Here is a 16,340-nt window from a genome sequence, read left to right on the forward strand (position 1 = left end):
CCCCGCAATTGGCTACAAGGACAATTTGATAACAAGTGGATTACCAAGTCATAGGACAAAGTTATCGCTCCCAGCTGAATCTCATTCCGCTGCACAAGATGCCTCTGATGCCGCAGATGCCCCAGATGCCAAAGATGCCCAAGTGTTTGCTCAGCCCTCGATTCGGGGAAAAAATGCTTCTGTTCTCGGTGGAGCACTTGGGCGAGATGCAATATTGTTATCTGGCGATAGGCCCCACCATCGATCCGCGGGCTTAAAGTCAATGCCAATGTCAATGTCAGCGGCAAGGTTAAAGCCCTGCTGATATTACATATTTGCGTAGCCTCGTCGTAAATGCATTTCAGATAACTGCACCGGGGAAATGAAAATCGTCCTAGCCCGGAACACTCCAAACCTAGCCAAGTGAAATAAATTGCCGGTCCGGGTCGTAAAAGCGTGCTCATATCGTTGGATATGGACCGTGCTTATCCCACACGCTACCGCACTTTTTTTTATCGCCCACACGTTTGACGTAAGCGAATGAATAATTCCGAGGACTTTAACCAAGGAAATCGTGGCCTAAACTTAGGGGAGCCAAATCAAGCCAAATTTAAGGCATCTGCCTCAATAAATCGTCGAGTGACAACTTTCACGCTCAACACATTTGGTCCATTTAGCTGCAAAGCTTTGATATTCCCAAATAAAAGTTGAAGACGCAAATTAATAGTTATAAAGACTTTGGTCTTAGTTCAAGGCTCGTTAGCCGAAGTCAAAAATGGGATAAGGGTTGTTGTGCCATCGAGAATCTCCGCAGGAATAAATTAAAGCGCTTACCATTAGGTGCAGTAATCAATTATACCAGAAAGGGATTAATTTTGCATTTCAGAGGGTCAAAGGATATAAAAGCGATTATAGCTTTTGCCGATTTCTAAGCGGTGGTATTGGCATTTTCTTATTTAGTGCCAAACAAAAATTAAACGCCAAACAAAATCAAATGTTAATCTAAAATTTATTATATTGCAGTATGCAATAACTAATTATCCCAGAAAGGGATTTATTTCGCAATTCAGAAAGTCAAAGTACAAGCCATTTCTAAGCGGTAATTTAGGCACATTATTATATTTATTATTGCCGAAACAAAAACAAAATGCCATACAAAATCAAATGTTAATTTAAAATTAACATATGATAAAAAAATTTATCATATAGCAGCATGCAATAATTAATTATACCAGAAAGGGATTTTAGCTTGTGGCCCTTTCTAAGCGGTGGTATTGACATTTTGTTATATTTATTATTTCCAAACAAATATTGAATGCCTCACAAAAATAAACATGTATTTAAAATGCATTATATCGCTTTATGCTCAATTTGCACCTAGCTACAGTAGGGGTATGCATATAAATTCCTATAATATTTACTTATTCTATTAAGGAAATGCATACTATATTAGCAACAAAAAAAATAAAAATGTTTCTAATATTAAACATTGTATTCTATACATACATATATGCTTTAGTCAGCATCTTCATAAAATCCATCATGGATCAAAGCTACATACATATTGAGCAACAAAGTAAGCGATGAAAAATACAACACTTAATCATGAAATACTAACATTTAACAAATGAAATAGTGGCTTAAAAAATATTTCTATTTTTGAAAGACAATTGTTTCAACCATATGCAAAATGCCATTCATATAATGCTCACCTAGAAAGCAAGACAAACAAAAACACACTAGATTATATGTTTTGATTTGAGTAAAGTTTCCCACAGCAGTTTAGTATAACTTATATTTAATAAGATACCCGCAACTCAACAATTTCGATAGAAATTGGCAAGTAACATGAAAATCTAAAACAAGAACATCACAGAAGTGTGGTCGTGACAGCTTTTTGTGGTCTGAGCTGTTTGCAACACAAATAATAGAACACAAACAAAACCAAACATTGTTCAAAAGTGTGTTCGTGACAGTTTTTGGTGCAAGCGCTACAATCAATAGTCTTATCAAGAAAGGTGCATGCACCTTATAGGGGTTTTCAACGAACTTTTTAATCTAACAGTAAATATTTCCATGTTTTTAGTTTGCAAGCATGCCACATCGGCTTTCTTTGCTGTACCACAAAATTGAAAAGGCATTGTTCCCTTTTAACGAATTTTTAGGATGAACTATGAGTATATTCTGCACGGAGCAGAAATCAAAGAAGTTCAAGATTAAATTTATTCCAAACCAATGCTAAAAAAGTTTTCTAACACATAATGTAATATAATATCTTCGGTTTGATTTTCATCTAGTAAATGAAAAAACAAATTCCAGAATTATATAATTTTATTAGATTTGAGGGTTCGAATTTAGATTTTATAATAGCAGTTGTGTAGCCACCACTCGTAGAGTAAACCGGTTTGAAAGGCTTGGCATGGTCAATAACGCCATTGTCACAAGATTACTGAATATGTAGGTAACTATGTTTATGATTAAACATCAATACTTCGGACTGGAAATTTGGATATGCAGATTCTATCATCAGTTCCAAAGTGATTAGCAACTTATTGAATAGTCTTTACACGCAGCTGGTGCACCACATATAATATAATATAATATAATATATGAATAAGCGCCTGACTAGGCAAACTACGTACAGTAGCATAGCTCTTGGGCAAGGCATAACTTTTTTAATTACAAATACATGTGGTTTGCTGTGTGTCCAGATTCACTTTGATATATATTGAAAGTTGGATACGTCTCTAATACAACCGCAGCACTAATTATTCCTTAATTGGTAGATAGTTTCTAGTTCCGCCTCGCCGGCTTTATTGGCAGACCCTAGCAATTAATTTGTTTGCGTGGTCGCCTAGGTTTTTTATGTCCCTGACAATGGCATTTTACGAGCTCTTTTACGACTGCCTCGAAGCCAGCATCTCGGACAGCTGTTGAGCTGCCAAAACAAAGTTTATCTCGATCAGGAATTCCCAGTGGAATGCAGAAAACTGGGTGGCAAACTCAACGAAGCCAGACCCAATCAATTGACGAAGACGGAGAAAGATTTCTAGCATGAGCCAGTCGCATAAATTTGTTAACCGCTTTTAAACTACACCGATTCGCATCGATTTGCATTGCAAATTAGGCCTCCCCCCCCAGGCCCCTTGGCACCAAAACCCAGTCCGTATAGTCCGTATAAATAGTCCGTGACTTACCTGGCATCATCCAAGCCACTCCTAATCTCGCCCACCATCTAACCGAACGGCTTTAATTATGCAAATAAATGGCGCCACGAGAAGCTGCTAAAATAAGGAGACAAATAAACAAATAACATTTTTAGAAATCTGATTAATATCAATTTCGGACGACAAGTTAATAAAATTAAGTGAAGGCCTTGTCAAAGGAACGCTCGACCCAAGAATACCTACTAAAGGCATTTCAGCAAGGGTCTGTATTAAATTAAAAAAAAACATCTGCGCAGTCAATTATTCTTATTAAAGGAAACCTTTTCTCAATTAAGCCTGAAGTTCGTTGAAGCAACAGCGACATATGTATTTGAAATACATTAGGGTATACCCATCTGATATCCGAGCTGGGGATGCACGTGCCTTCACTCAAATTCAATCCATATGGTGGGATATCAATTACCGTCAGACATTTACCATCAGTCAATGACTCCGTTTGCTTTTCCAACAGGTTTACTGGGACTTTGCACACAGACACGTTATCGATATTGTTAGCCGGATGGCAAATTTAAACAATAAAGCCAAAATAATATGTTGGCATTACTTTGTGCTGTTTGCTTATGGAATATGCGATTATTCCTTAACGTGGAATCCATTAAGTAGTTATATGGTTGTTTGCAGATTGAATGTAAAGCAAACATGTCGGATAATTGTATTATTTAATTTGCAAACGAGCTTAATGCGAATCCCACATAAAATATTAATCACGCATTTATGCAATAAAGGCTGTGACATACAAATGTCTGAAAGTCAATGAGCGGAAAAAGGGCCCCGAAATGTATGCTACATAAATGGGTTTGCATAAAATCCTTTCGCACCATCACACGCATTTAAAGGTTTAATCAACCCTATACACAGGCTGGCGGCCAAATGTTTTTTTCTGGATTAGCAGGTGATAAGGTGTACGAGTATCGAATAAGTAAAATTGAAGCAAACTTTTGTTCGTCCTGGATAATGGAAAAGTTGGTGGAAAGCTCTTAAGGTAAGCAGATTGGCAGGCATGTGCGTGTATTGATGGGCATAACGAGTCCCCCTGCGAGAGATGAGGAAAGATGCTTTGGCTGAGGACACGCAACGTTAACCTCGATGATGGGTGACAGTTTTCCGGCAATTCAGGCGCATCTCGGCCGAAATATGCCTGCGTGGGCATTGCCATCAAAATTGATGGCTCACGGAGCCCAGTAACTTATAACCATAAACGAAACTGATGCCTACTCGACAATGAGTCCTTTGTTCGTCGGCGCAACGACCGTAAAGGACCGGCTAATAAAGGCAAAATCAAATAACAATCATTGCAATTACACTAGGGACATGTACCGAGCAACATAAACCAGAGCTGAACCGACCTGAACCCGTCTGAAAATGTCGAGCCAACAGTATTAGCTTAAGTCGAAGGCACTCTCGATTCATTTGGAAATCCAAGGAACGGCAACTGTTGCCTGGGTCAAGGAACTGTGAGTGAATTTTTATTAAATTCCATATGATTCGGGCTGGGTTGGATGACTTGTCTGCCAAATTTCTTGTAGTCTACTCTTGTATCCCCACGATTTGCATACGATGTAATCCCCTGCCAAAGTCAAGGCACAGTTGCACGAATTGTGAATAATTTAAATTAATTCAAAACAAATAAGTAAGTTTTCATTATAAATTGAGGTAGAACACTTTCCATGTCTTGAAATTGGTTTTTTTTTACCATTTGAGTTTCAACGACTGTCAGATACCCGTAATTTCCACTCCCCACGCCGAAGATTGCATATATTTAATCCCCCGCCGAAGTCATGGCACAGTTGAAAATGCTGTGTGATCGAAACGAATAAGTCAGTTTTCATTATAAATTGAGGTAAATTTCCACTCCCCACGCCGAAGATTGCATATAAGTTCCACTTGAGTCGGTAAAATAAATGCTGTCAACTTTCTGAAGTCGAAATCGATTAATTTGTTAATTAAAATGAATTATATAATATAATCCCATTTGGACTTTTGCAGGACTTTTAAACGTGTAGGTTCAATGCAGATTTCCTCGCTATGGGTGTTTCTGAGCTTTCGAGTAGTCGTGGTATACACGATATTTTCGTATATTTTCAGGTATATAGGTATTAGCATAATCAATACCATATATTTTAAAAATTAAATTTGCTTTTGTTTATCAGCGATAGATAGTGTGTGGAAAATACGCACATCGTTGCCGTAACTAGAATCTGCGATATTTGCTTTTATACGGACGGACAGATATACGGACAAATATATTTGACAGATCATTTAAAAGGAAATGGTTCCTTTAAGCTGTTACCTTTTAACAACTCTGGTCTACCCTTTTACTGTACGACTAACACGTGTATACCTCAGCTTCTTTCCCTCTAGTCTTACCCATAAATTATTAAACTCCTTAAGCATAACGAATTTCCACGTAACATTTTCGACATCATTACTGATACGGACATTTGTGGTTGTCATTGTAAGTAATCGTTGTCATTGTTGAAATAAATAAATGATGAACACACGTTATATAATGAGATGCCTTCGAATTATGCTTAGATCATAAGAAGCTGACAAGGATTGAAGTCTCAACTTAAAGCGCATTTAAAGCCGCGAACTGAGAGGGATATCGCAGAGATACTGCAAGCGAAAAGGGCGTTTCTTTTTGAAATCAACCAGTTCAATGCTGTTTGTTCTGACTTTATTTCAGCAATAAAGGCAGACGCGAAATGGTCTATCATAAATCAAATGAGCTTCCCTTTTATGGAGGGTCGCTAAAACAGTGGGATTCGACATCCTGGCGACACCTGTCAAAGAACGTGTTCGTCCATCCTGGACACCAATTAATCATAAGAGTATATATCCTATGTACATATACACATAGATATACCTGATATATAAAGCTTATGGGAGTGTCCACTCGATTGAACAGAAATTTTCCAAGGAGCGTCCGTTCTGTTTACGCTTTTCATAATCTATTTGACAGCAATCTGGAAAATAGCGTTGCAGGTCGTTCAGGAGCAGCTTGGGTTACTTGTGCAACCCGAGAGTATTAATACTTTCAGATATCCTGGTGGTCACCAATTGAAACCACCAACATTTATTGCGCAACTCGCTCGCAACTCGACAGCAGAGTAGTAGATAAATCAGATACGCCCATTTCTTGGTCAACCCACGGCATTTGGCGGTTTTTGTTTCTGGCACATGACAGCCGAGTTATGGCTGTGCGCAATTCAGATTTATGTTTGATTACATAAGCATCTTGGCCATTGCTTCTGTTCATCTATAACCTTTTCCTTCACTTTACTCCTCGCCGCATTCTGCGAAAAGTAATTTAAATGGCGACGCCACGCTCAAAGTGATTTAGCTCCTGTGAATTGCTCATCTTGTCAATTCGAGTTGCGGGCTAAATGCTTTTATTGGTTTTTACACTTTGACAGATTAAAATGCTGATTTGCATTTGCTGATTAATGTTGCCGATCGAAAGTAACCCTCTACGCAGCGCAGTTCAAACGCTCTCTTAAGTTTATTTGATTTATTTCCCCAGCCAGGTGGGACACAGGAAAAACACCTTTAAGATTCAGTGCGGAAGTTGAATTTGAATTTTTCTCAGCTGAAAAAGTCGTAGATGGGTGATTTATTAGAATTATTATTTGCATATGAGTGCTTAACAATCTGTTCTATGCCCTAATCGATTATACAGGAGGTAATCCGTCAAGCAAACAACAAAGGATACTTTGGATACTGTTAAGTCATGATTAAATTATAGGTGTTTTCAAGGATACGCCATAAATAACAAGGCTCTTTAGAAAAGCCACCTCGTTGTTTAACAATTGCGTGTTACCCTCGATGGCCTTATCCTTGTCGAATGACCCCGCTTTTGCCGATTCATCCAGCTCCGATCATTAATTGCGCCTTAATTTTTGCAAAATAACAATGTCCTGAATGGCATGTCTCCAATGAGTTGCTGGAAAATGCAGCATGTCAAGTGGAAATTACTCACTAATGTACAGCTGGATGGCCCATCAAAGTTAATCAACTGCATTGGGGCTTGCAATATATTCAAGGCAAAGACGATTAAACTTGCACAGGCTAATTAAACTGTGTCATATAAATCAGGCGGTAAATTGAGTTTGTCTGCTCGCTGCTAGCTGGCTGTTCTCCGAGCTGGCATCATAACATTTTGGGTTATTAGGAGCACAATCGAAGCCAGATGTGCTTTGGCTTTAAGCCAGGACTTTAAGGGAATTCACAAAACGCATAACCCACTTTGTCTGTCTTCCACGAAAAAATTATGCAAATGATGGGGATGCAGGGGATGGTCCTTGGCACCGGAAAAGTTGCCAGCAATTCTGTTTACAATCCCCCACCAGCACCCCCATATCATCATCACGAACTTCGACGGTACTTAACGCTCTGCGATGTTATTTTGTTTCATTTCATTATGTTCAAGTGTTCACTCCGTGCGCTTTTCTGCGGCTTAATGCGGATTTTCGACCTCGTCTTCTTTTCAATCTACGGCGCAGCTCAACACAAATAGAAGCAGCCTTTTTGCTAGGCAAACATGTTCAAAACCACAATCCTGCCAGTCTCGTTAATACATCAGCTTTTTCTCCAGATACACCTGCCCGGCTAACAGGGTAAAAAGCCAAAAAGAATTCCGGAATGGGAAAGGATTTGCATAAAATGTTGCTAAGCCCCGCATATAAAACCGATGAAAAGGTTTTTAATAGTGGTTCCTTTAGAGGAAGTTCTATAATGAACATAGTGCAACATTTTTGGAGGTTTTAGGTGTATGAAAAACATTAACCAATAAAATTTAATGGGTTTCCACAAAGCCAGTTTTTCTCGCAGAATTTAAATCGAAAATGAAAACTTAGGAAGTCGCAAAACGCATAGTTCATAGTAATAAATGTTTTCATATTTAAATTTTCTTTGTAATTAAGTCCTCAACTTTTTGAAACTAAACATCGCTATCAAATATCTAAATGCAAATGAGCTTTGGAAATAAAACCGCTGCAATATGAATTTTACCAAAAATCCCTAATTAAATGATTTGATTTCCTATAGATACACAGATATTTTTGTTAGTTTGTACTTATGCACTTGCATCATTAAACTCACCAACAGCTTTGGCAATTAATTTATGTTTTTATTGCCCAAATGGAAATCCAGCCAAGCAGAAATGAAGATCGAGCTGAAAATTCCCAAATATATTAGTGTGTGGATATTCGCGCAAAACGTGAACGTAAAAAGAAACTAAATTGAACGAGAATATTTATAAATTTGTTTACAATTGCTCTATGAAAATATTGAAACGGGGCAGCATCCAACGGGGAATTTCGAACAGCTACCCCATTAAATATATTTCTCATTTTCTTCTCTTATTTAACACTTGTACGGCAATCACTTGATATGCGAAAAGCCATATTTATTTATTTATTTGGCATGCCATTTCCCTTGGGCTGTCAAAGCGCGGGGCAGTATTTCAATCACTTAAAACTCATCCAGCCTGATCGGCAATAGACACGATATAAGTGGGTATGAATGAGAGGTTTTTTCATCCAAAAATAAAAATATCTATCTGCCTTCCTACCGATTTAAAAAGAACTGAATTCCCACCGTACGCCACGAGAGCCGAAAGAAAACTGACGGCAAATTGTTGTGTTTTTCAAAAATACAAATTCCTAAACAAACTTGCGCCACGTGCTGGTGCAAAACTTTGTCGATTTGAGTTCGGGGGCGTATAACAAATTGCCGAGTGGCAACTTTAGCACCAGCAACATTATGGTCCATTTTGGTGGAACACTTGAGTTTCCCTAATTAATTGCTCAAGATACAGATTCTGTTAAGTTATAATGACTCTGAGCAAAGTTCAAAACACTTCAACGAAAGTCAAAAGTTGGCCAAAGCAAAACAGTTCGCTTCGGTCTTCTGTATTTTGGCTATAAGCAGTTGATAAAAGCTTTTAAAAATAGATGCAACAAATCAGGCTCCAATTCATTTGCAATTTATCCCATGAGGAATTCGGGTCCCTTTTTCCAACCAAAATCGTTTTGTACATTTTTAAACCGGTTTCGGTGACATAAGCTGCTTTTAAGGTTTTAATCCCTAAACGTGGTCTCACATCAGTAATCCCTTTTAATAAAGCTACCACATATATTAGTCTTCCACCATGAAACACAAACTGCAACTTGTCTGAACACATCCAGTTCAATAAGTCACCCTGGACCCTTTAATCGATGATTGAAATCAGCCCGGGTCACATGGCTATAATAAAATACCTTTAACCACGTCGACATTACTCCGTTGAGGGCTGTTTGGAGTAAAACAAGGCTATCTCGATGCAAATAATAAACTGACCATTCAGGGTGTGACAACTGCCTGGCAGCGAATGTAGGTTATCTTGATTAAAAGCGATGTACGCAGTTCAGTGCCTCGACTATCAGATACCTGTCAGATACTCAGCGTCGGAATTTAGCTTTTGAACCAAAAATACCTTCTGTCCATACCAAACCTTTATTACATAGACTCGTAAAAACAAATTGCCATTGCGTTTTGCAGTATGCAGCTTATATGCAATTTGAAATCCTTACGGAAATGCGGACATCATCTATTCACATTTAACGTATATGATGGTGTATAGCAAAAACTGATTAAAAGTTATTGTGTGTTTGGCCATTGGCAGCCATAGGGGACGTAAAACGAGGATAGGATGCACTCATCTGTCGTTTCATCATTGACTTTAATTTACTGCCATTATAAATTTTCCGCTTAGACTCAGGAAAAAAATATTTTACAGATAAAACGCAGTACATTTTCCATTGATTAAAATTTAGGTAACTGGTTAGTGAAAAAGATTCTGAGAGGGTATAATCCCATACCATTAAAGTTTGCTAAGTAAGCCAAAACTAAGCCAACATCAAACGTATTCAGCAAATAGGAACATTTCACAAAACCATCACTTGTTAGTACCGAAAATGGGAAAAGCAATGTTCTGTTTTAATTAGTTTTTACGAGCCAACGTTATGGGTATGAATGTTGGCAAATGGTGTCCACAGCATAAAGCATATTCTCTGTCAAATAGTTTTCACATAGTTAGGTGCAGACCTAAACTTTTGTATCTTCATTGTTTATTTATTTATTGGTGTTGGCCACTTTTCCATGTAATTTGGACTCTTTTCAAATTTATTTTACCACCCGAGGTGACAGCTAGCGGTTTGAAGCAACCATATTTGAAAAACAACATTAGTAAAGCACCAAATGCTTCAGCTTACTACACCTTGCCGTTGGGATGTACATAGAATCACTAAAAAAAAAACAAACTTTGGATTGTTTGTATTTTATTATCACTTTAAAAACATCGCTCAGTATTCATATAAATATCTATAGAAGCGAGCTTGTCACGATAATATACGACACATGCCTTACCTGACATGTATGGCATTTATACTTTCCTAGATATCGACGCTCATACGGACGGACAGACGGACGGACGGACAGGCGGATACATGGACGGTCGGACAGATGGACGGATCTTCTGATCCATAATATATATACTTTATAGGGAAACCAATCTTAACGTGCTAAATATATCTATAACCTATCTATATCTATAAGAATAGTAGGATATAAGAAAAACGTTTATCCCGATTACATATTTAATCATTTAATTATTTCCAGATTTAAGAAAGTATAATTTGAAATATTTCATGAGCGGTGGAAAGAGTTTTCTTAAGAAATGAAATGAAATTCCCATAAATGAAGAATATTCCTGATGGTTTCACTTAACAGCAACTCCCCGAACAATGTAAAAACTTTGTTTTGTTGGGGAAAAATTCCCCTGCCACTGGGAAATCATCTTAATTGTAAATAGTTCCCAGCCTTGAAACGCAACAAGCATTTCCCAGCCGCTTTCCATAGGCAAATTTTCCGAATTTGTGCATGAGCTCTGGCCATTTATCTTCATTGAAAGGCAAGCCAGGATTCTGCCAAATGGTTCCTTTTCAATTAGAATAGAACCGCTGTGGGAGCGGGAGCCAGAAGTAAGGGAATGTGTACACTGTACAGTACACTTAAACATAAATCAAACTGCCCCCTGAAAAAGAGGTCCTGACAGCCGAAGAAAGCTCATCTCTCCTGCAGACATGGAAACGTCGTTTCAGGTTCGTTAGGTGCTAGACAAACGACTTGTTGGCCTGAACACACTTAGCAAATGCAGAAATTGATGGCCTATTGTTTCAAAAGAAAAGTTACCTCGAATCGGGAAAACTTTGCAGCAGAAAACAAACTTTTTGAACACGATCTCCGGGAACTAACGTAATGAAATGGTTCTGTCAGTGCTGAAAAGTACATGTTTAATACTCCTAACTTGTATACATAAGCAAAGTAAAACAGGAATAATTGTATATCAGCTCCAATAAGAAGTAAAATAAAGCATGCTCAAACCTTTTCCATATAAAAGCATAAAGTAGGTGTTAACCAGCCATATGATATCATGTTGTTTCTTAATACATAGATACAAATCATTTTATTACCATCAGAAAAATAAAGTGATACTTTTAAAGGACAAGGACCGTGTCTGCATGTACCAGCAGGAGTCCTTCCCCACACATTTTCACTTTACGGTTTCCACTGTTTGCGTCCTTTGAGCTTAAAATTTCACATTTCCGTCACGTTGCTCCTAATGCCACCCGAAAACGTATCCCACTACACGGTCGTAAAAAGGAAAGCAAATGTTCGGCTCAAATAAAGTGATGCAAACTATGAAACCAGCAGTGGAATTATGGAGAGGAGCGGTCTGATCTGGTCTGACCTAAGTGAACCTCTTTGTTTGGTTGCGTTTTGAGTAATGCCACGATGACAGTCATTCAATGTGATTTGGGTCTGGAAACTTTCAACGCTCACACTGCGTATACGCATTGAAACCGACAAATGGCATTGGCCCTAATTTGAGGGGGATTTGGCCAGCGAGTGGAATGTGGAAAGCTGTGAAGGGACGAGCCAAGCTGAAAAGTCAATTCAGTGAGATGCGGAAAGTAAGCCAATTGACGAGGGCGAATTCAAGTTTTTATCATTTAATATTTGCGCTGAGTAATGACCACTCGGTAATGTCCTTTTTGTGGGCAGGCAAACACTTCAACTCCACCTATTTGTATTTGTAATGAATCTGGCATTTGAGGAAAGGCGATTCGGCAGCAGAAATCCCCTCGACATAAAGCACAATTATCAATGCCCACTGGCCCCATTAGACAATTTATAGGAAAACTTCAGACGGCTAGACGTTCAATGCTAATGAATGCCAGCACGCACCAATAAAACAGCAAATATTCATTGGGGAAAAAACCGAACAACAATTGAATAAAGTGAAAACGGCCAGAACAACAAGCAAACGCGGTATAAAGTTCAAAAGCCAACTCCTGAGGCCCTTTGCCAAAAGGTGAGCACCCAAAATGGACAATAAATAAAATTGCTCGTCCGAAATGGGGTGCTAAAACTGGGCACTTTTGCGTTTGAAATTTTTAAAAGCAGTCTGGAGGGGTATGCAAATTGCAAGGAATGATTCAATTGATACTCAAGATGTAAATTCAAATAACTAAATTTAAAGGAATTTAAAGTACGTCATATTGTTCTAACGTTTATGAAAGTAGTTAAATTTAAATAGGAAATATTCCAGGGATATCTTAAACGTAAGTATATTTGCTTAAGTATAGGCTTATTATCAGTTACCCATCCAATTGGAAAATGCAATTATATGCCAAACAGGAGGTATGAACAGTTCGAATCATTAATATGCCCAAGCACATTAATTTATTGTCGGCGGATCTCTTGCTTTCTGACTCAGGTAAATTGGCTGGCCCAACAATGCGAAATCTTTCGACATAATCATAAATTAACCTTCAACCTTAAAGCATTCTCTAAAACGGGAAAATATCTGAAGAACGAAATATCGGAACAAAAAATGCCCGGAAAAGCGCCACACTTTGGGAAAACCATGGGAAAATCTCGAGAGATGTATACACGACTATGTTTTCGTACAGTTGGGGCTTTGGGGATGCCCAGTGGGGAAATTGAGTGGTTAGTGGTGGGTGGGTGGGTTTGTATTTTCTTATGTACACAGACATCTGCCGAAAGCCTCGAAAATTGTTTATTGTTTACTTTTTGCACTCAACGTCTTGTTGAAAAGCATCCAGTCGTATCAATAATGCGGGACTGGTAGGAGATGCTAAGTGTTTCTCTGTTCCTCGGAAGGGCAGCGAAGTTATTTATTTAACTGGTACCGGAACAATATCGAGATTCCCACGCGAAACTGCTTTACATTTTTATGATTTGCTCCACTGCAGCATTAAATCGAGATGGCGGTCGTCTTGACGGCATTTAATTCTTCATTCATTCAAATAAAGACCAGATAAATACCTTTCCTTTCCCTTCCTTTCCACTCGATGGCGTAGTCAAGTGGATCGATTACACGAAATCAAAGCAATCCCATTGTGGCGTTTCTCGTTTCATCTTCGGATTAGTTACACTTAAGGAAATGATTCTGTTTAAAGCATATTCATTTCCAAGGAATATGCCAGTGTTTAACTCTAAATTTAAAGCCATAAATGAGCTAACTTAACGATGAACACTCCCACTTCTCCACCTCTCATTTATGCAGTTTCATTAGAAAAGCTCGGATTACTTGATTACTTGTCAGTGGCACAATATTTGTGCAATGCCATGTTAGTAGCGCCAAAACTGATTACTCACTGCTGTCAATCCTGTAGTCCTGGAAGTTTAGCAGCCCAGCAGGAAGCCCACTAATGAGACAAATCCCTTCGATGGCCTTTGTCCGTTGACGATGGCAATATTTTCGTTGACGGAAACCAATCATTGATCCTGTCGCGACAGTTGAAGTCCTTGTGGCCTGGCTAATTAACTCCGGGCCACTGTCGTCATAAATTGCACCCCTGTCCTCTGTCCCCTGTCCCAAAGCTCATGCCCGAATTTAAGGCACATAAATTGGTATTAAGATGGGCACAATTCTTGGGACAGAATTCTTTGGACAGACTTTTGGGTAAGTAGGAGCAAGAGCGTCATGCAAGCATTACTTATTTAATTTAGACTGTGCCCCTGGTAATTGGCGATAATGAAGTAGCTGGTCAACAGAGCTTCCATCCAGGCCCGGTTTATTATGCAATATTAAAATGCCACATGGCGTGCCGCAAGGCTCGACTTATTAAAAAACATCAGGGAGACACAACAGGGATGTCACCTCATGCTGGTGCCACAATGTTTTTAAGTGTGTGCAATGCCTGGCGCCATTGTGTGCGGCAGAAAGGAATACCATTTCCATTTCCCAATTCTCTGGTTTTTTGTCAATTTTTCATCTACATTTAATTTATTCTTTTATGTCCCGAGCGTGTTGCTTTGATGTGCCCACAATGGCGGCGCCGCAAATTCTTGCACCCGACGTACATAAATACAACTCAAGCATTCCACAAGCGGCAGCCACATGAGCTGTGATCCATGTGTCCTATCCCGTTGAGTGTGGCTTTGCTTTTGGGGCGGTTTCGAGATGCCTGATGCGGCGGGGCATCAATTTCCTATTGTGGTAGGATTTCCGCCCTCGGATTGATATTTTGTGTTCGCCCGAATTCCCATTTGGCCCAGAGCGTGGTCAAGTATACATTCACCCAGGCCCAACTCAACCGGAGGCATCGCACCCGCACTCCGCAGAATCCCCATTAGTTATGCATATGATCAATTAAATACAGAACATTTAACAGCAGCCATTTTTGTGGTCAGCAACTTCCGGATGTTCGCTTGTGCGACGGCAAATAGTTTGCCCCTATTTACCGAAACATAAAAGGGCACAGCGAATCAATCACTGTGATAACAGAAAAATGCTTGTTCACTGAAAATTCCTATTCGCTTCTTGGGGTGTTGAAAAAGGACTTTTACAATATTTTAAATCAAAAGTTTGTGCGGAAAACCACATATTTTTAGAATAGTAAGTTCTAACTAAATATTTATGAACAGCTGCGTATTTTACCAAGTAATCCTTTCCATAAAACGTTGTATTCCTTTTTTGCCAAATACAGAGCTGAAAATTGTCGTCACTAAAATGTATCTGTTATCTTTTCAAGGAATTTTCCTAATGAAAACAATTGTACAATCCGTCTCCACCCGTTCACAAAATTAATTAAAAACATTGCGATATGTCTTTATTTAAACAAATAAAACGTATAACTTTGATTGTTACAGAAGAGCCAGAAAAAATGCTCAGTACGATGAAATCATGGAATTGTATTGTATATACAAATTATACGTTTTTGCTCCTTTTTTACCCCAGAAAAATGGTTACGAATAAATCAAATTTGACGTTCAAATGAACCACTTTGTTTACCCACCAAAATGAATTCGGATAAAAAATGCCAGTATGCAAATTAGTGTCATATTTGAGAACAAAGCCAAAAAATAATTAGTTACATTGAAGGGGCAATTATCAATCAATTAAACTGATTCCCAGAAAAACCTCACTTAATATCAAACAAAACACCTTTTTTCTAGGACCTTTTTTCTTTCAAAATAAAGGTATGAAAAACATTTCAATTTTTTCACCAGAAATTCATTCAGACATCCGATTACGGGTTCTTTTGTTCACTTTATGGAAATTAAAATGGATGATATTTAAATTTGGTGATAATTGAACATTATTTTTATGGCACTCACATTTGCGTTTTATTTCCTCTGCTGATTCAATTGCTTGGAATGGTTCTGTTTAGATTAAAGAATATATTCACACTTTTTTCAAACAATGTCTGGAATTTTTATTAGGCAGTTTGTATTTTCTTTTTTTAATTTTGTTGCTTTTTTTCAACCGGGTTTCACTAACTTTTCACAGACCGGTCTGCTCGATCCGCACTGTGATCCTTTCACGCGCTCCGTAGTTTCCCGACTGCAAGTGAAATTCCGACGGACGGCGTTCATTTGGCGCCAAAGTGTTCGGCACCTCGAACTTCCCCTCCTTCCAGCTTCCAGTTTCGAACTGCTTTCGCACTGGAACTGGAAGGCAGGCCTTCTAGCCGGCTAATGGCGCCTGCGCCATACGCCTCCAATTGTAAACAAAGACCAGCTGTTCGGGCATAGTACATACATATATTCATTTTCATTGAC

General features: G+C 38.6%; 1 protein-coding gene across 2 annotated transcripts in view; it reads right to left on the reverse strand.

Annotated features, from left to right (window-relative positions):
• Positions 1-16,098, reverse strand: part of LOC122613699 (G-protein coupled receptor dmsr-1) — a 32,669-nt gene extending 16,571 nt beyond the window's left edge. For both annotated transcript variants that reach the window (XM_043788008.1, XM_043788009.1), the window contains exons 1-2: positions 15,897-16,098; positions 8,307-8,379 (exon numbers count right to left, since the gene is read on the reverse strand). The gene's annotated coding sequence lies outside the window, so the exon portion shown is untranslated. The remainder of the gene's footprint in view (positions 1-8,306; positions 8,380-15,896) is intronic.
• Between the last annotated feature and the right edge of the window lie 242 nt (positions 16,099-16,340).

The sequence above is a fragment of the Drosophila teissieri genome, chromosome 2R (assembly GCF_016746235.2).
Source record: "Drosophila teissieri strain GT53w chromosome 2R, Prin_Dtei_1.1, whole genome shotgun sequence".
Taxonomy (NCBI): domain Eukaryota; kingdom Metazoa; phylum Arthropoda; class Insecta; order Diptera; family Drosophilidae; genus Drosophila; species Drosophila teissieri.